The following is a 25,992-nucleotide window of genomic DNA, read 5'->3' as shown; positions in this document are numbered from 1 at the left end:
CCAGGCCACCCAGACTTAAATCCTTGAAACTGGGGTAATTCTGGCCCCAAAACACTGGCAGCAAGCTGTAAGGGCGCAGTCCAGTGTAGCAGGCCTCAAGGGCTCACTCTCGAGTAGCAACCAGTAAAGGGCCAATGAGGGGGCATATAACAGATCTGGTAGGCTGGGCCCAACTGCTTATGTGGGCCCCATACAAAGGTACTGGCAAGGGTTGTACCTTTTGATGGCAGCCAGGGAAACAGCTGAAATGATTCTACCACCAAGATTGTGAATTTGAGAGGTCACCATACAGTATAACAATGATCCTGCTGATTGTTCCAACATTAGCACTTTGCGCTATTGTTTTATACATATACCCAACTGTGTCACCACACTGACCAGTCTGTAAATCTAAACCTACTTCCTAAACTTTGGTTGCAACCAAAGATTCTGGGTAATAACATGTAAACAAACCTTTATGGTGCATTATACAAGATACAACCTAGATCACATAACGTCTGTATAGTTTACAGTGGTGCAAATGGCACAGAAACTACTCAGATTCCATGTGTTGTTGGAGCTGTCAGATGCCTATAATATTACTATACTAGCTTGGCCTAATAACATTGATTATATTGGGTTGGAATTGTATACAAAGGCAACTGTGTTAGTGTTTAAGTGTCATTCATTTGCAAACATAGATATGCTGTAGGCTGTACAGTGATTTTTGTTTTGTTACAAATCTTTTGACCTCATGTGCTTCGGTACGATTGGATATCGGCAACAAATATCTAGTATGGAACTTTCTCAACCTGTGGTATGTGATAGATCTGTGAGGTACTTCAACATAGAAACCTAGAATTTGACTACAGTTAAGAACAATTGAGCCCATCTTGTCTGCCCATTTTCCTTCTTTAACGACTCAAACCTTAATCAGTCCTCAGTCTTGACTTAGATGTGTATCCCATGCATGTTTATATTCCCTCACTCCTCTCCACCATTTCTGCTGGGAGGCTGTTCCACTTATCTACGATCCTCTCAGCAAAGTACAGTTTTCCTTACATTACATCCGAATGTCCGACCCTCTACTTTTAGATTATGACATCTTGTTCTAATGTATCACCACCCCTCCTCTACTTCGTTGGATCACTTTATCCCATGCCCTCTCTCTCTCTTTCCTCCTCTAAGATATTCATGTTTAGACCCTTAGACTTTCTTAATAATTTTTATTCTTAAAAACCACCATTTTTGTATCCCTTCTCTGAACTCACTGTAGAACATCAGTATCCTTCTGGATATCTTTTCCCACTGCGCCAGGGTAAGTTGTGCATAGGGATGCCAATGTTCAGACAGAAGAATCAGGTTCTTGTTCCCCCATATAAAGCAAAAGAAGCATAGTGCGAGCGGAGGTAAACAAAGTGTTATAAACATGGCAACATGTTAATGTTTACGTTGTTAATCCTGTCCATCCAAGAGATCAATAAAATGCACCAGAAACGTAGGTCCTTTTGTTGTTTTGATAAAAGTGGGGTGAAGATGGTATTGTTGGGAAGGATTATTGATCAGCCGTATGCCCAAATCTTTAATGTTGGCTCCACAATAGGTCAAAGGGAAATAATATGCTAAGTGTTGTCATCCAGGCAGAGACAGATTGATGTTCAGGGTTTTTGATTTGGAGGTGATGATCTTTAGGTTGGAAAGTTCTCAATAAGCACAGAACTCCTTCATGATAGGAGGGTGACTCTGGGGTGAGCATTCGCAAATAGTAGGTCCTCAGCATTACCAAGTACCTTGTGGTGGGTATTGTCCAGTGAGAGACTAGGGACAGTGGAACCTAGGGCCTCACAGCCTGTTATAAACCCTGTCTCATCAGGATGGATAAGGTGTGACATGACTTGTCTTGAGATGATATGATAGAATTTTGAGCTTGAGGTCAAACTTGAAGATTGAAATGGAGCAGTACCTCCCGCAGATCTCAGGGTGTTTGCCCTCCTTTGGGATGAGTGAGATTGTGTGGCTGTGAATCTTAATACCCTGTAGGATATAGTTAAACAACTTTAAATGAAATTCGGCTCCAGGGTCTTAAAAACAAAGCCTCAAATATTTTGATTATAGACCATCTGGGCCTGGGCATTTCGCAGTCTGCGGGAGCTAAGTAGAAGTGAGAGTTAGTATGGTAGAAAAAGTAGTCAATACGCGAGTATGAATTGTAGAGTAAACTAGGCAAAGGTGTAGAGCTCTACCAACAGTAAACTAGGCAAAGGTCAGTTAAAAGGGATCTTATTTTCCTGGAAACATATTGAGGAGTATGAAAATGGCCCGCTGATGTGCCAAGTGTGGGATCCAGGACTACATTTAGGTCTCATAATCTCCAAAATCTAAAGTGTCAACTTCAGTTTGGGGAAATATGTTTAACTCATCCAAGTGACCTTGATAACAATGGCACAGATGTTGCCACTAGCCATTGTGCTCAACAGAGTAGTAGAGAGTTATAGGGTATAAAAGTTGTACTCTTTTAAGGAACTTGTCACACTTTTATCTTTTAGATATTTGGACACAAAGTAATGCAGCTTTTTCTTTAATACTGCAAATGCTAACACAAAGGCATCGTAATCTCAGCCTTACTGTTTGATCTCAGAGATTGAAAATTTCACCCAGCTACTGAACTCTTCCAGCATTGAATTTTTTAAGATAAATCAAAGAACTGTGAAGTCGGTGTTTTTTTGCTTCATGTTCTTTGGTTAGGATCAATAATACGGCACCAGGATTTCTTACCTGATAAATATGGGGGGAATCAGAACTCAGCAACAGCCTGTTTTACAGCTCAAATAATTTTCCTTAAGAAAGTATAGATGTGGAGTCACTGTGTAGAACTTTAGAAATAAAGAGAGGCAACAGATTGACATTTTATGTACAACGTATGTGTTAAACCATAACTGATTAGACTCTGTTGAACAATGAAAAGTAAATTACTTAGAAACCATGATCATTTATACCTTTCAGAAGTGATAATAAAAGCAAAATAGGGCTTGATTGCAGACACTTACTTTCATACCGTGCCCCTACGCACAAACAGCTGATTGTCTACTGTGGAGCCCATAACTGAAATAAAATCTTAAAATATGTTAGTCTCACTGAATTTTATTTTTAGATTCTAGCCTCAAGCCTTCAAGAATACGTGGCCCTCTCGCCATGTTGGGAAGTACAACATTTCTATCATAGGATCCTTCAACTGTTAAGTTTCTGATCTTTAACCATTTGTAAGCTCTCAAATATCCAATTTTATTATAGTACCTTCTTGTGACCCAAACCACCTGTCTCTGTTTTCTCTTCGATGTTCTACTTTTCAATGTATCACAGTGTTCTGCTGCACCAAAGGTCACAATAGCATGTACATAAATAGCAGAAATTGTGCTTTGAATTTAAGTTAAATAGGTATCAAAATCACATAACAAGTCTATGTATCCCTAGTTGCTCATTACAGATATTAAGAGGTATGCATCATTCTAAATTGATTATGTAGCGTGTGTTATATTTCTTCCTTTCTTGATATATTGCACACTGAATATCATGAATACAACATTTTGGGTTATGTATTAAGTTTGAGTAAAGTGAACCACCAACCTTTAAACATATGGTGATAAACAGCTACTTAGGATGTTGCGGTTGCAATACCAGACTAATATTTATGCATGGGGTGCGCCACATTGGCATGGTTTTGCATCTACTTAGCCACAGATTTAAATTTTGGTGTGACTATTGCGATCTGGAAAATTATGATGCAAAACATAGTATAATTGTTCTCATTTTTCAGTTTTTATTAATGTAACAGTTTATATATATATATATATATATATATTTATTTATATTTATATATATATATATTATTTACACACACATATATGTAACCTCTTTCAATAAGAAAGCAAATATTTTACATCTGCATACTTTACAACTATTGTTTTATACCCCTATAGACTACACAATGCCAGAATGTAGTGATTTCTACTTCTAAAATGAAGTCTGTGCCACAGCTTAACATGCATACTTATCAAAGGCTCAGATTGTTCTGGGGTCAAATGCGGTTTGTAATTATATTATTCTGGAGGTGATATGTAAAAGAACTGATATCCTGCCAAGTAACCTCCTCTTGTTAGGTAAGACTATCTTCCAAGAAACCGGTCAAGTCTATCTGTGGTAAGCGTTCAACCATCGGAACAGAACATAACACCCTCCTACTGATATACAAGACTGCTTCTGTTATTCACCAGTACGCGAGTAACACTGCAACACAGTATTGTTCTCCCCGATATCAGTGCCACTGAAGTAGCTACACAGTGTTTATCTGCTTTAGAAGCAAAAGATACTATTATATTTGTTATACAGATCACATCCCTTTAGACTATCTCCGTTTGGTATGTAGGAGCTTTCTTTAGTAGGACCTGAAAGCCTGTTAAATTGTTATAGGTGGTGCATTAACTCACCTATCTTTTCATTAGCAATGTCTTCTCCATTAATTGACCAAAAATTACTGACAGTATATTTCAGAGGTGAGCATTACTTACTATAATAGTTTTTCCCTGTGTGTCAGCATCTGCATTAGACACTGCGGCAATTCTTTATGGCCTTTTTGTGCTAAAAGGGATGGCCTAAAGTCCATTAGTTGCTGGTAATGGAGGCAGACTGCAGGTTTATACAAGTATATTGAATAAAGATGTTAACAAGAGCTTGGAATGTTTTCGTATCTAGGCGGTTACACACTAGCCTATTAGAAGCTTAATGTTTAACATGTGCATTGCTGCATAACACAAATCTTCTAGGCGGTGATGTGCTTTGGCTGATTGCTGCACTAGGCCTGACTCTCGACAGCACTCCAGCCTTCCCCCACTACTTACCTCTACAGCCATTGTCCTCTATTCTAAGCTCTGGGATATACACTTAGACATATAGAGACATAGTATTTGACTGTAGATATTGCAATTATGCAGATATCTACTTGTCCCATTTAGTCTGCCTAATTCTTTTTAGGTTTTAGGTTCAGGGTAGCCGAATGCCTATCTCACGCATGTTTGAATTCCCTAACTTCATTAACATGTACTACTTCTGCTGGGAGGCTTTTCACTTATCTTCAACCCTCTCAGAAAAGTTACCACATGCTATGAAACTCGCTACATGTCAGGTTTATGGGAAGCAAAATTATAGATCTTGAACAGTCTTGAGAGCCCATTGGTTTGATATTCGGTAATCAAGCGGAGCTGTAGATTAATATTAAATTAATTTATTGATGTGCAACCACCTTGTTCCACATTGCTCCTGGTGCTTAGGAGTATCCCAGTATCTAACTTTTAAAAGAAGACCTACGTAGATTGGTGTCATGTAGTAACTTGCAAGGTTACTAGGTTAATTTAACTATGAAAATAATGAATGTAGGAAAAGCCTTCCTTAGTTTGAATGGTGGAACGGTGAACATGGAGAAGCTGACTGGAACAGGTGCTGCTGAAGGGCAGAAACAGGACTGGTAGTTTCCAAATGTGGAAAAAACAAGCTGCATCTGCAACGGTTAATCAGTCCAAAATGCATTGTAGACAGGCCGGGTCATCAACGGTTAATCAATCTGAAATGCAGCATAGTCAGGAGACAGGCCATGTCAGCAACGGTTAATTAGTCCGAAATAAAGTGTAGTCAGGAGATAGGCAACAGTTAATCAATCCAAGCAGGGTGTCCCAATACTTTTGTCTTCATAGTGGTATACAAAGCAAGGTCCATAAAGACATGGTTGGATGAATTTGGTGTGGAAGAACTTGACTGACCCGCACAGAGCCCTGAGAACACCTTTTGGGATAAATTAGAACCGAGATTGTGAGCCGGGCCTTATCGTCCAACATCAGTGCCTGACCTCCCAAATGCTACTGGATGAATGGGCACAAATTCCCACAGAAACACTCCAAGATCTTGTGGAAAGCTCTCCCAGAAGAGTAGAAGCTGTTATAGCTGCATAGGGGGGGACTTCATATTAATGTCTATGTTTTTAGAATGCAATGTCATAAATCTCCCTGTTGGTGTAATGGTTAGGTGTCCCAATACTGTTGTCCATATAGTGTTTTTCCCAGGCCGCTTTTCAGTCCCAGTCCGGCCCTGAGGAAATACGCTCCCACCATCTTTGTTTAAACTTGCAAAACATTTAAGTGTTTGCATCATATCAATTGCCTTTCATTTTCTAGCATGCTCAAATTCATATTCCTACTTGAAGTATGTCTATCTTTTTTTTATTTTTTTAACTCTGCCTTAATATATTTTTAATTATTTATTAATATTGTTATTATTATTAAGGGTTAATCTATAATATATTTTTTTATTTTTAACGATTCCTAAAATATGTGTGACAATGCCAAACTTGAGAAATATATTCCACTTAAAATACACTGAAACATGCAGCTTTTTAATTGTCAGAATTTTATGGGACCTTAATACTTAGCTAGTGGCTGACATTTTGTGATAAGAGAATTAACCATAAAAAAAAAGGGAAATCTGCTCTAGGATTAGGAGAAGCTATTTTTTGCAGCGATCACAATGAATATGGTGATGAAAATGAAAGCATCATAAAATTCACGTAATTCATATTTCCAAACCACTTTCCAAACTGCAGATTTTGTGCTTGGGGGAAACACTCCCTTGTTGTTTTTCCTATGGTGGACAGTTGACTTTCTACAAAAAATAAATTCCTTTCCCAAAAGAACCAGAACAAGGGATATATTCTGCATGTCCCTCGTGTATTGCAATGTCAGTACAATGCTAATGTTAACTACTCCAGAATGGTTCTATGGCTGTCATAAAAAGATCCCATTTGGAACACTGCACCAAGGTTTTTACATACTAACCCCGTTGTGTATAATGTATTCAATTATTCATCCAAGATTTATTTTGTATTCTGGCACCACTAGGCATGTTGGTTTATCAATGTTGGCAGTGATCCACGTTTTCTGTTACAATATGCTAGACATTCCATGAAAGTGCGGTAAGGATATGTGGGTACTTTTCCAGAACTCTGACCCATGCCACAAATAAAATATCTGATTTTCCCACCCAAGATGTCTACCTTACATCAAGGTTGCTGGGAATCAAAGGCTGGAACCAGGGCATACATTCTGTGTATCCTTGCCTGAATAAAAATAGTTTGAAATACCTGTACCCAAGCTAGGTTATCTGTTAATTCTGAACTATATGCAGCCCTCAAGGACTGCAGTTCTGCAGCCCTTCCTTGGGTGGTTTGTAAAGCTGTTGGTCCAGGTACAACCAGGGGGCCAACAAAAAAGGAAAGGTGCAAAAAATATTAATGAGTTGAATAGGGATTAGCCAATCATTACAGAAGTGAGATAAATCTGCCAAGTACTAAACTGATGTACTCAGTAACACTATGTGCAGCAGGTAAATGTTCTTTTATACAAAAGGCTTCAATGTAGAAACCGTATGCCCTCTCAATCAATTTGTCAGATACTTATCTTCTGTCAGATTTCCCTGTGAGAAACACAGAGGTAATAATTGTAGAATGGCCTAAACAAAAAATAATGAATGTATCTATATTTCAGCCCTGAGGGAAAAGACAGCACCATCGAGTTTCATGCTCTGCCGTTGGATCCATGTTGCTAAAGGCATAATGACAAAATGGCAAAATAAGATGAAATAGAAAAAAAACAGGTTTCTGGTAACTCATCTGAGCTTGAACAACTGGTTTTGTCTCAGCGCTATCATGCACCCAGTGGGTTAATCTAGTTACATAATAGTTTAAAATGATAAGAGATTTTTCTCTTTGTTTTGTGTAAAACCTGGGGGATATGTTTTCCTCATGGTACCCTCCATGGCAGATGGATAACAGCAGGGTCCTCTGCTTTTTTTTTTACATCTGTTAATATTTCTAAATGTCAGAGATGGCAATCATGATGCAGAATTCTTCATTTGTTAAATGTAAAGGCCCCTGTAATGAATGGCACTGTGAGATTCAGCAGAAAAGGATAAGCCATTAGTCTTTCATCACTCTTGTGCGTAGCAATGTTATATCAAATATAATGTATTAACCCCTCACATTGTAACAGTGAGGATACATTTCTATTGCTTCATAAATGCGTACCGTACATAGTGGATAATTGGATAATACATTGGTTAAAAAGAGACCTTTGATTTTGAAGTATGACTTTGGTCATTCTCCCATCGTTTTCCTTCTCTCAAATTAACAAAGCGATGAGCCCTGTTTTAATCTTATGCATGTTTCATGGTAATACCTGACCTAAAACATACATACACCCCCAACATTTCAGGTTCCTAGATGACACACATTTTTTTGGAAACATGGTTAGAGGTGGGGTAGGGGGCTTATTAGAGAAGGAGCTGGGGTCAAAACCATCAACCTATCTGTCTTTGCAATATATATAAATGCAGAACAATGGGACGTGGTGTCATATTGCAGAACTCTGCTTCAATACACTGCAAGGTGACCATGCGGGTGACCAGTCAGAGGAGATTCTCTGATGTCCCTAACCAGCTCACAATCGCCTACAATCGATATGCACATACACCCTTCTCTTTGTACTGACTCCAATATGCCGACCTTACGTGCATGTGATGTTATTTACTGAAATATGTTGGTTCACCACCAGTCTCCATAACTATATGCCCTCTTAAATTATGTTGATTTTTGGTGTTTAAACATGGATGCTTTTGAGCAGCAAATAACATGTTAAAATACAGTCTTTAGATGTTTGTGATATCTATTTTCAGAGTTAAATTGCAGGATGTAAATCTGTAATCCGAGCACGAAAAGTGATATAATGTCAGACCTACAAGGAGCAGAGAAAGAGAAAAAAATACAGCCAACACCATGCATGACCTTGATTCTGTCTGGAAATATTGAACTTCATTTATTTGCAGAAACTGTCTCATTCCCACAGCTAATAGTTAGTTGTGGGCAATTGCAAGGAGTTTGTGATATCCCTTGATACTTGTGATATATTCGTTGATTTTCTACCTTGTCTGAGATAACGTTGAACCATATGTTAGTTGAACCTTTGCTTTATAGAGGCTTAAATATGAGTTTTACTTTTTGAAATGTTATTAATTATATGAAATGTTTCAATATTTATATTGCTATTCTTCTTCTCCGCTGTGTTACACCAGCCATGTTAACCTATATTTTGACTCCACTTCTTAAATCCGGACACATGGAAACTTTCTGGTACACTTCTGATTAATAACATTATTAACCCCTTAATGACAAAGCCCGTACATGTACGGGCTCAAAATGCATTGTTTTCAATGGGTTTAGGGACCGCCCATTGTCCTTAAGGGGTTAATACAGGCATACCCCTCTGTAAGGACCTTCACTTTAAGTGCACTCGCGAGTAAGGACATAGTTACAGCACAACCGTTTCCCTGTTTATTTAAACTCCCTTTGCAAGAGCGGACACATAACGGCATGACGCCAGCATGTCTGTTCATCGTTTATGCGCCTTTTGAGCGCTTCTCGTTAACCTGATGATTGCAGTGCAGTGACACCTTGATAAATGAAAAAAGGTAGTGCTTCACTTTAAGTACATTACTGTTTTACATACATGCTCTGGATGCACTGTGGACGTTACTGTCGGGTATGTCTGTAATATACTTAGGAGAAAGGAAGGCTTGTATGAAGGCCAATATGCTATGATCTTGTTTTTGCAACCCCATCTGCTTTTTGTTTATATGCTTCATTTCTTACTGCCCTGTACATGTATGATTGCTGAATAGCAACCAAGACAGAAACTGCTCAACTAAATCATCTTTTTTACTGCACTCAACCCTGTTTTATAGTGCATTATTATACTTTCCACCCAAGAATCCTTTTTTGTCTTGCCACCATTGCCTGTTTCATCACTCCATGGCATGAATTCCAGGTGCTGTTAATTAATGCTGAACGAAAAAAACTTGACTGGCACACTAAGGCATTTCCTGACTGCATTTCAGTAAAGTTCCTACAATCCTCCCAGATGTGACTTGATAAATGTATAACAGTATTCATTTCATTAATGCTCATGGCTAATGTAACATTTCTATGCTATCTCAAGATGTCATACTCGTATTTAATTTCCTTAATGTTTTATAGTTTGAATAATGTATTTTATTATAATATGATTTAATTAAAGAGGGCTTGATGAAAAACACAAAGTCACAGGGTAATAGGGGGGCAGAAAACATACCCCTTCCTAATTTTGTGACACCCTCTTACCTTTGTGACTTTAGTAGGAATACAGAGAAGCACATGGAAGTAAACTTAGCAGACCAGCCATGGTCAGCACGAATATAACCTGCCTTTAATTATAAAGGGGCCTAGAGCTACTGTATGTCACCTGCACGGGACCCCCAGCCCACCTGCACATAGCAGAGGTCTGTGTAGTTGGTGTGGTCTGTGTATTATCTGATGCCGAACGCCAGCATACGGTGTCTTATCTCAATGTGCTCAGCAACACAACACGAGTGCTCAGGACATGAGAAAGGAAGCCTTAGGGGGAGATCTATGCCTTCAGATGAGCAGGCCTCCACCAGACTATGGGGGCTGTTGAAGTTCCACTAGGGGCAGATGCAAAGGATCCCTAAAGTAATGCTTAGGCTGAAGCTGCCTCTTTAGCCATTTGTTAAAGTTGTACCCGGAGTATTATGTGGGAGCAATTTCCTACCATTACTCTAAGTACCAATGTTGTTCTTTGTCTATGTTTTTTTATTGTCAGTCATTGATTTTTGTTTACTTTTTCCTAATTTTTATTGTTACTATTATTTGCATATTTTATTTTAGGGATATTACTGAGATAAAATAGGCAAACCAATAGTCTATCACATACACACAATTCTGGCGCTATTAATTATTCTAGGACCACACCCACAGGATGAATTCAAAGAGTTACCCTATCTGATCCTAAATTATTTCAGATCACACCAAGTGAAAATTCAAAATGAGATATTATATCACCACAATAGTTAATCAAGATATTATTTATTGTAAAAACACAATCTACAAAATATCTGCATTACACTTGCTTTCCAGCCTTAAATATCCGACAATATTTATAAGTTTATGGTACCTTTGTACACTGTGGGTGAGAGAACAGACCTGTGGACCATCATAGTTAATGAAAAGAGTTTGCTTTATTTATACACTAGACAGGAATCACCTTGATACTGTTGATTTTCTGTTTTTTTTTCTTTCTTCCAGTCGATTGTGGAAAGTGAGGCATCTGTGTTTCATAATAGTTATCTGCTTCTGTCACCTACTGAACTTTAAATCTTCAAGAGCAGTAGTGTTATGCAGGACCTCCTTACCACAAGTCGCTTAATCCATTTATGTAGCTGTAATTAACAGCTTGAACAGAGTTGTGTTGGACAGCCTTCCAAGATGACTTAATTAACTTTCTCTGCCAAATGCCCGATTAGCTAATCTATCTTGTGATCAGTGACTCTAACCTGTATGTTATATTAAAGTAAATGGCTCCTCTTTTGGTTCCCTTTTACATTTAGCTTTCGTTCTTCTTCCCTTTACTTTGAATATAGCTGGTATTTATCAGCACTAATCCCTGCTATGGTGACATTTTAAGGTCACGTGTCAAAGTTTGAGTCACACAAACATGGGAACAGTATTTATTATGATTTCCACTTTCATAAATGATTCTGCTTTATATTGGTAATGCATACAAGCTTTTTACTTTTAAATATAAAAATAGCTTTCTTTCTTTCTTTAAATCTATTGCATGTGTTGATATTTTGTTAGTTGAGTTAGTTGAATTTGCAAGTTTCAGTCTTAGCATCCAGGCAAGCTTGGTTACACTTGTCTTGGTGAACAGACCCACAAGTGTTACCTATAATGGATGTACCTATAATGGACGGATGGTATAATCATGTTGTGCAGAGAAGGAGCGATGTAAGTGCTAGTTTTATTGTTTATGAACATTTTATGGATCTGTAATTCTTGCATGAAGAGATTACATTTGTCTTTGTAAAAGACATCCCTTGTTCACAAGTTATACGTAATATGTTATATCAATAATGTAAGGCATTATATACTCTGTCAGTAATAACAAGTATTGTTTCCAACTAAGGGTAAAGCTTTATGGAAGAGTATTCCAACATATATGTATTGTCCTGGTTATGTATATTCTGTGAAATACTATCCCAGTGCCTCGTTATTTTAATTAAAGCTAAGAACAGTCAAATATACTTGATGTGAAACTTTGCTGTGAAAGCTATGCTATAGAAGGTGTCAATATGCTATGTTAAGCTAGTGTGAATATTAGCTTTTTTACAGGTTTTTTTAACTCAGCAGAAGTGTTGCCAATTTGATGCATTTCCAAATAATAGCAACACTAAAAATATCCACATCAAATTATTAATAAAATACATGTATAATTTTGTATTATGTCTAACTATAACTATATTTACTTTTGGATTGTAAACATTGCGTCCCTCTTTCCTTCCCTTGAACACAGATCTCATGGGCAGTATAATTCTAGTGTTCTAGTGTTCTTCAGCCCTATCATGTAAAATGTACACTATAGTGGTCTAGTGTAATAGTGTTCTTCAGCCCTACCATGTAAAATGTACACTATGATGATGAGGTGGCCCTGGTATGCCTGATGACATAAGTGCTGCCTGATGGCGATAGATATGTGTAGCCCAGGCACCGTGAGCATAAAAACATAGCATATCCAGCCACTGGCCGCGCAATGTAGTAGATGCCCAGTCCTAACCCGAACCACAGTCATATGGCTAAAGTCTGTGAAGTTTATATAATAAAACAGTTTGCAAAAAAAAAGAGTTTGTGATACATCTTCAACTTTATAATTCCAGCAAGCTTCCCCCTCAAGAAGGCTGAAGCTGAAACCACCAACAATCCCAGAATTCCATTTATGACCATTTACCACCTACTGTATCAGTTCTTCTCAGCTTCCATCTATTAACACTGAGGAATCATTTTCTTTTATTCCCTTATAATCATACCTGGGAACTTTTCAGCTCCAGCTACCAGGAGCCTTCCCTTGCGGGACGTGGCCAGGACTGCACACTGATGTCAGCAGGCAGTCCCGCTTACATTGGTGGGCGGTCCCGCTTACATTGGTGGGCGGTCATGCTGGCGTTGGTGGGCAGTCCCGCTGACATCGGGGGAGTTCCCGCTGATGTCGGGGGAGTTCACGCTGACGACTGCGGGAAACACCCCCATTTCAAGGGAAAAATGGGCGGAGAACGGGGCTTGATGATTTGTAGTGCCCAGGGGTATACATTTGATTTACTTTCGGATTATATGACATTTCTTTGTATATGATTTTACATTTCAGAAATAAACTTTTTCTGTAATCCTGTTATTTGTATCCCTCAACAACTCACCAGTTATTATTGGGGATTGGTAATAGATATGGTTCTTTCACTGCATTTGACTTGCATACTCAGTTTACTGGAATTTAAGATGTATTGGCTTTTTACAGTTAAATATAGACAGTTTCTCAGAATCAGTATTTCTGATCAGAAATTTGAGACTGTAACAAATTTAAACAATTCAGAAAACGTTCCAGAATTGTAATGTGTTTCTTAAAAATTCATCAAAAACATGTTTTTAACGCTTGGGAGGCGGAGACAAACATGTTCACCTTTATATGTTATTGAATGATGTATTGTAAGAGGATATGTTATTCATTGTACAGCATAAAGGATTTAATAGAATGGAAGAAACGACAATGACTAATAATATTCTTGAGCATCAAACACTGTGAGTAGTAAGGGCATTACTCACAATCCGTTTTCATAAAATAACACATTAACATTTAGGTGGTCGATAACTGCTGCAGGTTACGTTACCATGTATCTTGTCCAAATCTTTTAATTTTTTTAACATTTCAGAAGGATAAAAATAAAATAATGTTACTGCTACTGAAATGTCTCTGAAACTTCAAACACAGCTAAGGATTGCTATTAGAGCTTAAAAAGCCTCACTTTTAAGAAGCTAGGGTGCTTTTTATGTGAATATGTACCTTTAAACTTCATGACCTTAAAACCCTTTATTAAAGTAGCGCTACAGAATCCGTTGCTGCTTTAGAAAAATGCAATGATATTCATAATAAAATACAATCCAGGGCTATTATAATTATAACAAACAATTTATGCAACTCAACCTAAAAACTACAATTTATGCAGCCTATCAGCAATGAGCTATTCCGTAAAGCTTTGTAAAATTATGTTAATGATTTTAAAAATCTAACTTTTTACTGTTTTTCTTTTAAGACAATCAAGACTATTTATCCGTTAAGGACAGCTCATGAATATCTACATTCGAGTATCAAATAATAGATTTTAGCCTGAATTGTTGCATTTCCACATGAGATCTCTCCATGAAATTTTGATTGTTTAATGTAGCTGACTGCTTAATGTTTTAACACTGCCTTTAATTTGTCGTGCTGTAAACCATTCCCAGCAGGCTTGAAATAATATTGGCAGGAAAAGCATGTTTAAAAATGATAATAAACATTAATGACTTACCTTTAAATTAGATTTGGCATTTCAAATTTAGCCAGTCTGGGTCTTCCATAGTTGCACACACAATTCTTAATGTGGATTTTGCAGTCTCATAGCTGCCCGTTGACTATCCTTCTGTGTAGAGAATGTTAGCAATAGGTTTAAGATTTCATGTAACGTATGTATATTTTATTGTCTTATTTATTTAAAATACTATTATATTATAGTTACTCTTTGGAGTAGCAATTACTGGGATTGGCCATTCATGTAAAATGAAGTCAGAAACTGCAACTTTTATGCTTCACTTTAGGGAGTATAGCAAAACAATACAAGGAATGTGACATCCTGCAATCTTGCTAACCGCCCATTTTAGAGACTAAACCCCAAAATTTAGTAAAAAAAAAAAAAATGTAATGCAAAGTCGAAAGGTCAGTACAGGTAAGGATTAACTGTGAGTTGTTTGCTACGGCTTGCAAGTGTCTATGGCTTTAAAATTTGCAAGTAATAGGTGAGGGCATGCATGGGTATGCAAACTTAGTTTGATCTATATGTCCACTATATTTAATCTCTTAACAACCAATCACGTCATGGAAAAATGGTCAGTTAACGACCAGTGACATGCCTGGCACGTCATGTTATAAGCATAGAAATCAATCAAAGGTTGCTTTCTTTGCTTAAACAGTGTTCCTGTAACATCTCCTTCACCGAAATCTGCAGCTGGGGCTGCAGGAGATATTGATGAATACATATTGGGGTGTTGTTTTAAAGTGATATATACAAGGAGCTATAAATTGATACCTGAAGTACACTGTATGTTAAAAATAACACAAAATAAATTACTACCACAAAATTTGGCAAAGGCTGGTAGTACAATTAGTACATGGAAAGTGTTAAAATAACAGCATTTGAAATACTCTTGGGTGTCTGGTTTTCAAAAATATATGGATGGATGGAGGTAAATTGAAAGAGGACATGGAGGACATGATTACTTCAAAGATGACCCGTAAAGGACATGGAGGACAGGATTACCAAAATGTTTTGGAAATAGGGGAAAATACTTATTCCCCTATAACTTGCAAAAAACCCCCATAAACTTAAAAGCAGAAAAACTTGGGTATTTCTAAAATCAGGACAAATATTGAATCTAGTTAGCAGTTTTTTTCTTTAGGTTTCGTAGTTGAGTAAAAGTAAATACATAAATGAAACAAACATCCCCATGACCGCTATTAATTGGGGGAGGGGGAGTTGCTGTATGTTGTGGGGGTAATTAAATAAACATGGGTGGCATATGCCCGTTATGCTTTTTACAACTCATAGATCTTATTGTATTTTGCTTTAATACTTTTTATGGTAAATTGATTGTTACCTTTCTAGAATTTGTTTTATTGAATCCTGAGACAAACCCCTATTATAAAGAGATTTAAAGGGGGCATGAGTTTCTGAACAATCACCACTCATTTAAGGGAATATTAACATGAGATTGCAACTAGACAGGGACAGGTGTTCACGATGGTGCACAGGATGATTTAACTTGTGCTGATCTATAACATGAAGTGCTAATAGAGAAACACCCAATTAAAAACCAGAGCAGAGGATTGAAAACAGATTATCTGAGAAGTGACTGAGAGCAGGTTGTGATCGACTTATAAATCAGTACAGGCTGAAAGCCAACACTGCCGTAGTCCACGTTTAAAGCTGGCTGAAATGAGAAAAACTATTTAGGTTTAAAATGCCCCACTGCAATTAAAGATTAAATCCATTTCCAGTACTTCTGCAATTGATTACACAAGACATGCAAGTAACCAATTAAGAGCAATTGCATATCCCTAGATAATATTACCATCTAGATCCCTTATTGCACTTGAAGTTTGGATTAAACCCAATATTGGTCTACACGATATGGTTATGTTCACCAAAGGCTGTTGTGATGGAATGTTTCATAAATTGAATTCTCCGCTCTGCAATTTTGTTTGCGGGCTTTGTGCAGTGTACACAACTTATTGTATATAAATGTTCATGCTGATTTTGTTATATTACTACATTAAAACTAAAAAAAAAACAACTCAGCTGTTAATTAAACATGCCAGATGTTATGCGCCTGTCCTATAGACATTCCAAAATCCACTCTTGGCAAAAATAAAACGGATTTCAAGGGGTAGGGGAAATCACATGTGAGAATGTAAGGGAATGTTGTATTAAAAAGGGAAATACACAAACAATCAGACATATTCATATGACAAAAACGTAATAGAACATTAGAAAGGGTATATTTCAAACCACTGTTTGTAAAACACCCAGGATAGTCGCTGTTCACCTACACAGTCATTGAAGATCCTTGAACAATTAAAGTAAGAGCAAAAGAGCATAGTGCTAGTCCATACATCACAAGCAAAATAACTGAAATATAGAAATGTATTTTTATTGTGATATTCAATACTCTGGGTTTCAGATGACCTGCGGAACCTTAACTAAATCTTCTTTTATATTGTTACACTTCCAGTTAATTATTTAGTATTTCCTTTTCTGGAAAATAAATATTTTAGCACGGACATTTTATTCTAACATATTGTCTAATATTTTGCTCTCCATATCTGTATTACATATTTGCAAAAATCAGTTGACATGGAATGCTGGAATATGACATATTTTGCCAGTATGCATTACAGCATCATGTTAAGTGTGAGAGACCTTGAGAGAGTGAGAATGTGAGTAAGAGTGAAATAAAGAATGAGTAATAGTGTGGGAGAGCATGAAAGAGTGAGAGTGAAAAAACAATAAAATGCCAACAAAAATTTGGAGCTCTCTGTTTCGAGTTTGTTTTTCTTATGGTTCGTCCTCGTTTTTGGACATGCGTACCAATTAATGATATTTCCCAATTTTGTTAAAATTCATACAAATCTGAATGCACAGGTCTAATTTGGGCTAAAAAATATCACAAGCATCTATAACAATTTGAAGAAAGGGAATATTCTTACTGAATTGACAAATAAAATTTAAAATTTGTGTTCTAAACACTATATTTATGTAAACTTTGGCAAAACACCACAAATATGTAAACTTTGGCACAACTGTTTCTTTGACAGCATTACATTTATGAAGTCTTAAAGTGGGAATTATATGTTTCTTTCTTCTCCTATCATTCCTGCTCCACCCCAGATCTATATTAGGTGCATTTCGAGGAGGAACTTGTTTTATCATAAATATTCTGTTGAGTCATCCCAATTGCCTTGCATCCAGTCATTTTCTTTACTTAACACAATACATTTTTAAATACAAATATGGAATATTTACTTAAGCTGTCTCTGTAAATCCATCCTATAGTGCTGCTAACTTTACAGGAGAGCATTTAATCATGCCTCTATATTAGCAGAAGTTCTAGAAAACATACATTTACAGAGTTTAATGATCCTGACTGATTTTTATCCAAAATAGTGTCAAACTTATTACTTCAAGAAAAGATAAAAACTGCAATTTCAGTCTACAGCAGCAATTGGATTTTTACTACGATGAACTCTAAGGCAGCAAATACTAAAGCCCACAGAGCTTCCTGTAGTAACCTTGGGTATGGGTGTATGAAATATTCCAGCTACATTTACTGTAAGACTGTTACCAAACAAATACAATGCACATAAAACACTATGACTAGAAAACCTCTCTTACAAGTAATTTTAAGGCTTTTAAGACTCATATCTAAAAGGGAAATGTTCTGTCACGCTTGCTCATTAACCAGTTCTCAAACTATTAAGTCAGTGTCTGTACCCAAGAGTGCTATTTATCACTCAGGTGATGCTTCTACTCTACTGCTAAAGATCGTTTTCCTGACATATTCTGCTTACCCTCAGAGAGTTGGAGGCACGGAAACAGCCACTGTCCAAGTCTAGTGTTTACAGTGTCTGGTATATGCAGAGAATAAATTTAATATTGCAAGATCAATAGTTATTTTTTGCCCTGGTGTGCTCTAGAATACTTATCTGTTAGACTTGTGCATTTGGATTCGTACGAGATTATCATTATTATTATTATTTATTGTTTTATATAGCACCATCAAATTCCGTAGCGCTGTACAATGGGTAGACAGGACATAAATAAGTAGTATGTAACATAACAAATTGGCCTACAGAGACAACAGGTGAGCTTACAATCTAGAGGTGCATGTGATATTTTGGTAAATTAGTCGATTCATGCGAAGCACCAAAAACAAAGACAAATCGGACAAAAATTAAGAATTAAGCTCAGAATTGTCTCTGAAATTTGTGGGTCTACATTTACTCACACTCTTACCCACTTTCTCACACTTGCATTCTTGTTCTCCCCCTCTCTAAATGTTTCCCTACCTTCTCTTCTGGCCACTTCCACTTCTGCTGGCCACTTCTGCTCCTGCATCGTGTTCGTACTTCTCTTCTATCTTAAATCTGCTATTTTTGTTTCTTCGCCCGCATCTCTGCAGACATAACCGGGGGGAACTTGAGCGAGCGCTTGAGGTGACGTCCTCCTCTGATCCCACAAGGTTATGTCTGTGGAGATGTGGACAAAGGCCGCACCCGCCTTTAAAGTGGGGGGGTGGCATATAATCTAGGTTTAGCACAGGAATGCGCAATTCATATGGCCCGACGCCCAGGGCCTGCAGTTCCCAGCGCTGGGCAGGTGTTTCTTTTTCATTTAACCGGCACAGCCCTGCTGTGGGCAAGCAGTAGGGTTAGGATCCTTCTCTCTGGCACGATGCAGACAACCCCTGCTGCTGCCGGCACTTCTGCCGGGGCTTCTTTGATGGAGCGCTGGCGTTACATGACCTTCTGGTGCTCCATCATAGAAGCCTCAGTGGACGTACCGGCCAGCAGCAGTGGAGGGTGCATCTCGCAGACGTTCACTGGCTGCCAGAGAGGAGGATCCCCTGCAGTGCTGCAGGGGACCTGTATCCTCCTCTCTGGCAGCCAGTGAACAGAAATACATTTTTCTTTAAAATAGCACCAAACTTTAAGGGTGCAACCTATAATTGTTTCAGCTTTGTGACATTTTATTTGCTTATAGAGTTGTTTTGTTTCCAATTTTGAGTCCCATTTGTATTTTATACTCTAGTGTTACTATATGCAAATTGTGTCATTTATTCTGGTAACATGGAAATAATCTATATTTCATTTACCATGATTTTTCAGAAGAAAACGATGACATTCTAAATGCTATATATTTTTCGAAATTTTCATCCCCCAACGTAGAAACTTCATTTTCTTCCAAAGTGCTACTATGGCACACTGCAAATGGGGGCTAATTATACACACCGCTGTGTGAACATAGTTAAAATATAGACAATTACATCCTCTGATTTAGTGAATTGTGTCATAAGAGCAAATTTGAGAAATGCCTTTAGGAAATAGTCTATTCATCTGGGAAAATAGGACATTAAGCTTGATTTTAATCTGAAAATTCAGCAGATGAATGTATAACATAAGAAAGTATATTCAGCAGTTAATGCTTGCTGGCATAATGGAAAGGTTAAATTTAGCACGAGGAAAAGCTGAATGTACTGTCTTTGCGTGTGATATTTTTACAAGTTTTATTGGTTTCATAGTGATTGACATGATTTGTAATGCTGTAACAAAGTTTGTGTTGATTGTGATTGTTTCTGTTCCTTTGCCTTTACCTCATAATTGACATTAACAAAAAAAAATGTATATTCAATTGTAAAAAAAAAATAAAAAATCAACTAAGGATACACATGTGACAGATACACATGGGTAAAGCTTATGACATGACGTATAGACACAACATGTGACTTGGCAGAACATTCTTGTAGTCAGGGCTGGTGCTACCTATAAACAAGGTAGGCACCAGATCAGTTTGGGCTGCCTCCTCTGCGGAGGACTAATCTGCCTGCCGCTGGAGAAGCAGGACCAGTTGGAGAGATTATATATGCTGCTTCTCAGTATTATTAGCTGGCAGCATTGCAAGGTAGCAGTGATACACAAGGCCTGTGATGCCACCAGGGATGCTGAGCGCCGGAATATGATGTCATATCGCGGGGTTCAGCAGTGAAGTTGGACGCCCTGCTGTCTTGCAGTGCTGCCATTGATTAATGCTGAACCCTGGGATATGATGTCATATTCCGGCGCTCAGCATCCCTGGTGGCATCACAAGCCTTGTGTATCACTGCTACCTTGCAATGCTGCCAGCTAATAATACTGAGAAGCAGCATATATAATCTCTCCAACTGGTCCTGCTTCTCCAGCGGCAGGCAGATTAGTTTTTTTTTTTTATTATTTTAATATAAACATACAAATACATAAATACATTTATAAATACATACATACATATATATATATAATAAATGATGTCATATTGTAAGCCCAGACAGATCCATAAAAAAATAAATATAATATAAAAAAAATAATAGCATTGTTATGGAAAACTTAAGAGGCAGCAATGTCAAAAATGCTGCTTGGATAATTGATCATACACATTGGCAATATTACATGCTGAAAATGCACAAAAACAGTTTTCCAGGAATGATGCATTGGAAAAGTATTCTTTAATTTGTAAAGGGTATGCAAATGCAATTATCAGTGCTAGACATTGCAAATATTGACTTTGACCCACACAAGTCAGTATCTTTTTCAAATGCAGACATACCGTATATCACAAGCAATATCAGCTGATTAAATCTGCCTCATATCTTTATTCTCTTTTTCAATATATTTTATACAAGGGAAGAAATACAGTTGAGAAATTACCTTCCTTTTCGTGTATTGCACTGTCTGCATTTTAATGTTGCTGAAGTTGGAAGGAGAGAGCCATGGGGACTTATTTAGCTGTATTGTATAATGGCCAGCATGTTTTTGTAACATTACTAAAGTAGTTCAGTTTTACTTCAGTTTCACGGCATTGTGACATTATCAAATTAACAGATGTAAGAACTGTTCACAAAGCAGTTGGAAGCCCCATTCTAAATTTAGAGATTTGCTTAACACTTCTGTCTTGAGTGTTAAATGTGTTAAATATAAGTAATAGAATCTTGAAATGTTCTTGCACAAAATAAATTGTCAGCATTGAAAAAAAGGAACAAATAGGATGAAATCAGGTGGCTACATATAGAATGCATAAGTATGTAGGAATTTTATGGCACAGCTTGTTAGGCTTTCCACCTATTGGGCTTCAGGAGATAATTGGCAGTTTTTAATCTTTAAGGAGCAAACCCCCTGAATGACCTAGTAATGTGGAAGGGACTACGTAGCCCATTAAAGGGGCACAAAGTCCAGACATGATATACTTAGAAACTGTAGTGGTTATATGCAAGATTGCTAAAAAAGGAGAAAAAAAAATACACTCAGAGCTATATTGTCTTAAGCGTCACCTAAGAATATAGTTTATTCGGTAGAGGTTTGAAAATTGATTACAACACACCATTTTAGGGTATTTTAATCCATTATTTAAAGACAAATCCCATCATACTTTTTATTTAATTTAATACTGGTATTACCTAAAAACATTAAAAATATAATGTCATTGTATATTTTAAAAATGCACTTTCACATTATTAAATGTTAAAAATTGTATAGTTTTCGCAAGTCTACTAGACACACACTGACTCCTTGGTCTTAACCACCCACTCTGGTCAATGAAATGTTATGAAGGCATAGGCATTGCCTTAAATGGTGTTTAATTATCTCCATCTAAATTTATTTTTATTTCCAAGAAAGTACTAACGATTCTTTAGCTTAAGCTTTCAGTTTAAGCCACAGAAAGGCACTATGGTTGTACAAGGTGAGATATATGTACCCCTGCAGGTGTGAGCAGAATTGTCAGGCACTCTTACTTCCTCTGCAGCTATGAGGTCTACTATGAGTAGACTATTACTATTAGTTCTGCCATAGCTGTTTACATACTTGTACCTGTTACCTTCTTAGTGCTTTATGGATATTAACAGTTTTCTTGTCTACTCAGTCATAACCTCAGCCATACTCTTCCTGTTTGCTCCTCTTCAGTTCTGGACTTTCACTTCTGTTATTACATATCCTCCACGGAGATAAGCATCGATCTTTCCTCTACAGAGTATTGGTACCCTAATACCAGTATGCTCTTCCTTACTTCTAGAGCCATGACTCCAAACTAGTCCTACAACTTCCACCAAACAGTTTTTTTAGAGGTCTATAAACATTTTTTTTTTGGTTGTTTCAAAAATAAACTAATTTAAATCGTTTCTCATATTGCTCATGGTTCATGCCCAGGAGCAAAAATAGCTCACATTCCAAATTCAACCTTTTCTAACAGTCCATCAAAAGGATTTATAATCAAACGTCACAAAGAGGGTTGCTCACCAAAGGTGAATTAAACTTGATTGGTTAATCAAACTGAATAAATCAATTGCTATGTGGAACTTTTTTCTGAACCACTTTATTCAATAATTAACAATTTCAGTGTATGCTTTATTAGGAATGAGAGACAATAAGTATATTTTTGGCAGGAAAGTTGTATCTTTTAACTGTAATTGGTTATTGATCTGAGCAAAGACATGAGAGAGAGTTTGAGAAAGCCCTTCGAGACAGCTAAGTAAATTGAAATCTGTTCAGCAGACAAAGCACAAAGTAGTCAACTGAAAAGAAACCAAAGGAAAGGGAAAATGAAATAACAGTGGGGAAAACTAGCTAAATGTGATTACATTTGAACTTTTGGGAAGCGTATTGGGAACCAAAATCGATGTAAAGCCAGCACAATACATTCACAATTTTAGCTATTTACGGAGGAGCTGCTAGAAATATAACTTAACTTATTAAGGGCAAGGACTATTAGTGAGACCATATATATATATACATATATATATATATATATATATATATATATATATATTTATAAAACACTATTTATGATATTAAAAACTGGGGCTAAACGTTGAAAAAGAATTAATTTTTTTAACACTGCATTGTAACCGATTCCTGCTACACTACTTTCGTCAGCCAATAGCCAGGGGAGACCATTCCTTCACTAAGCTCCCATCTCCATTTAAACCCTTGGCTCGATTCCACCACCTTTACATCAGGTTATAGCAATTTAACATGTTGGAACATGTATCCATTAGAGGACTCCTGGCCTTAAAGTGCCCGGAAATATTTTTATTCCAAAACTGAATAATCATGCAGACTAGTGAAATTCAATTAGCCCTATTTTAGTTTAGTTTACATAGTGTTTGATTTATATTGAACTGTTTTATTATATATATTGGGGAAAAAATGTGATCTCTCCTAGACCTATCAGCGTGACTTCAGCTCCCGCACCTGTGCCTGATATGTGCATGCAAATATCCCAGTAAGCAGGACATTTACCAGGACTGTCAACAGCAGGATATTAATTCTGTGAAAGGTCTGTTTGCATTACATGGCCCTTTGCAGGTCCATACACACTGCATTGTCTCCCAGTTGTTGCACAAAGAAATCCTTGATCAATTTTTATATTACTGCTTTCTGTTGTATCTTTAGTTGCAGAAACTATCTGGCACCAACAACCATGCCATGTTTAAAGTCACTTAAATCCCCTTTCTTCCCTATTCTGATGCTCGGTTTGAACTTAAGCAATGTGTCTTGACCCCGTCTACATTCCTGAATGCATTGAATTGCTGCCATGTGGCTGGCTGATTAGCTATATGTGTTAACAAGCAATTGAACAGGTGTACCTAATAAAAGGGCCAGTAAGTGTATATGCCAATTCATTTCAATTGCTTAGGTCAGTACCCACTTTTTAATCACACTAGCAGGCCTCTTGTTGAGTGGTATATTTAATTAATGTTACTATCATACTTTGTGACTTGAAAAGTAGATTAAGTGCTCCTTGTGTATCTAGAGATCTGTATGGGTACATTTTAGGGTAATACCATTGTTGAATATGTTATTAGCATTTGCTTACCTACTTGGACCGTGATAAAGTTAATTTGTGATGTGGGAGATTTTGTGAACTCCTTGCTGCTATTTTTGAAAGCTTATCTTTATTATTGACCCTGGTGACAAGGTCAAGACTAATATGTTGTGGTTTGAAGAAAAGCAGAAAGGTGATCTTGTGTTGGTAGTCTCTGACAAGAAGCCTTTTATTGATTGGAGATCTCAGACTGCAATTGATGTGAACAATGGCAGACAAAAGATAGACTACACAGTATTATGTACAAAGCAATACCCTTCAAACATCTGTTTATGTTTCTTAACATTGTGCCCATTATAGGTGATACAAGATTATTTTGCAATATGATTTCATAAGTGATTCTTCAATGCAAATTTTAGTGAACTTTAATAGTGATTGACATATATCACTGTGCAGTATAGGCTGAGGGTTATTATAAATATTATTGATGACAGAAACTGTGCTAATGTTCTTAAAATCCATTGATTATTCTTGTTGAATAATATTACATATAGATTTCTAAATAATTAATTTTCAAAATGCTTCCTAAATGGGTTAAATACCAGTCATACAATTGAAAGGCAGGGATATGTGGGACAATGTTTGCTTTACTAATTCATCAGCAGAACAAAAATGGACAAATAACAAATGTAAGGACCCCTTCATTGTGTGACTCTTACCACACAAGTTATATCTCAGATATACTGTACATATGTACCACATAATATGGGTTAAAAGTAATTCCACATTATCATATTTAACTAGCATTTGTTTACTTTTGGCATTGCACATTTATAAATAATGTACCGTATATTCCTGCATATAAGACGACTTTTTAACCCGAGAAAATCTTATACGTCTTATACGCCGGGTATACTTACTTACCGAGCCGGAGATTCCCCACGAAGCCACGAATCTCTAGGGGAGGGGCGAGTGGAGAAGCCGCCTCCCCTGGGCCGGTCTTCAGGGCTGCGCCGAGGTAGGTGCAAGAGATCACGACCTCACGACCTCCCTCTAACTAGCCCAACATTAGGGAGCTCGAGGTCTGGCACTTCAGACCTCAGCTTCCGTGCTCTCTAATCACTACGCGCCGGCTATTGATTCCGAGCGCGGGGATGATGTCATGTCCCGGCGCTCGCCATTAATTGCCGGCGTGTAGTGATGAGGGAGCAGTAAAGCAGAGGTCTGAAATGACAGACCTCACGCTCCCACAACTGGATGGAAGAAAGAAGATGAGAAAGGTAAGAGATAGGGAGAAAGGGGTGTGAGTGCAGTGTATGTGTATATATGTTGGTGTGAGATAGTCAGTGTATGTGTATGGTCAGGTGTGTGTAATAGCAGTGTAGGTATTTGTGTGTTTGCAAGCTGCTGTGTGTATATATATATATATATATATATATATATATATATACCGTAACAAATAATCGAGCAAATACGGTATATATATATATATATATATATATATATATATACACACACACGCATATACCGTATTGGCTCGAATATAGGCCGCACTTTTCCCCCCCACTTTAAGTCTTTAAAATGGGGGTGCGGCCAATATTCGGGGTCTAGCGCCCGACGCCCGGGACATGCAGTCCCGGGCGCCGGGCAGACAGCGGG

The 25,992-nt window shown here is 37.3% G+C and overlaps 1 protein-coding gene across 1 annotated transcript in view; it reads left to right on the top strand.

Annotated features, from left to right (window-relative positions):
- BSN (bassoon presynaptic cytomatrix protein) overlaps positions 1 to 25,992 on the top strand; it is a 110,681-nt gene that overhangs the window by 26,432 nt on the left and 58,257 nt on the right. The gene's annotated exons all lie outside the window — the stretch shown is intronic.

This window comes from Spea bombifrons, chromosome 6 (assembly GCF_027358695.1).
Source record: "Spea bombifrons isolate aSpeBom1 chromosome 6, aSpeBom1.2.pri, whole genome shotgun sequence".
NCBI lineage: Eukaryota > Metazoa > Chordata > Amphibia > Anura > Pelobatidae > Spea > Spea bombifrons.
This window is presented reverse-complemented; position numbering and strand designations above follow the sequence as displayed.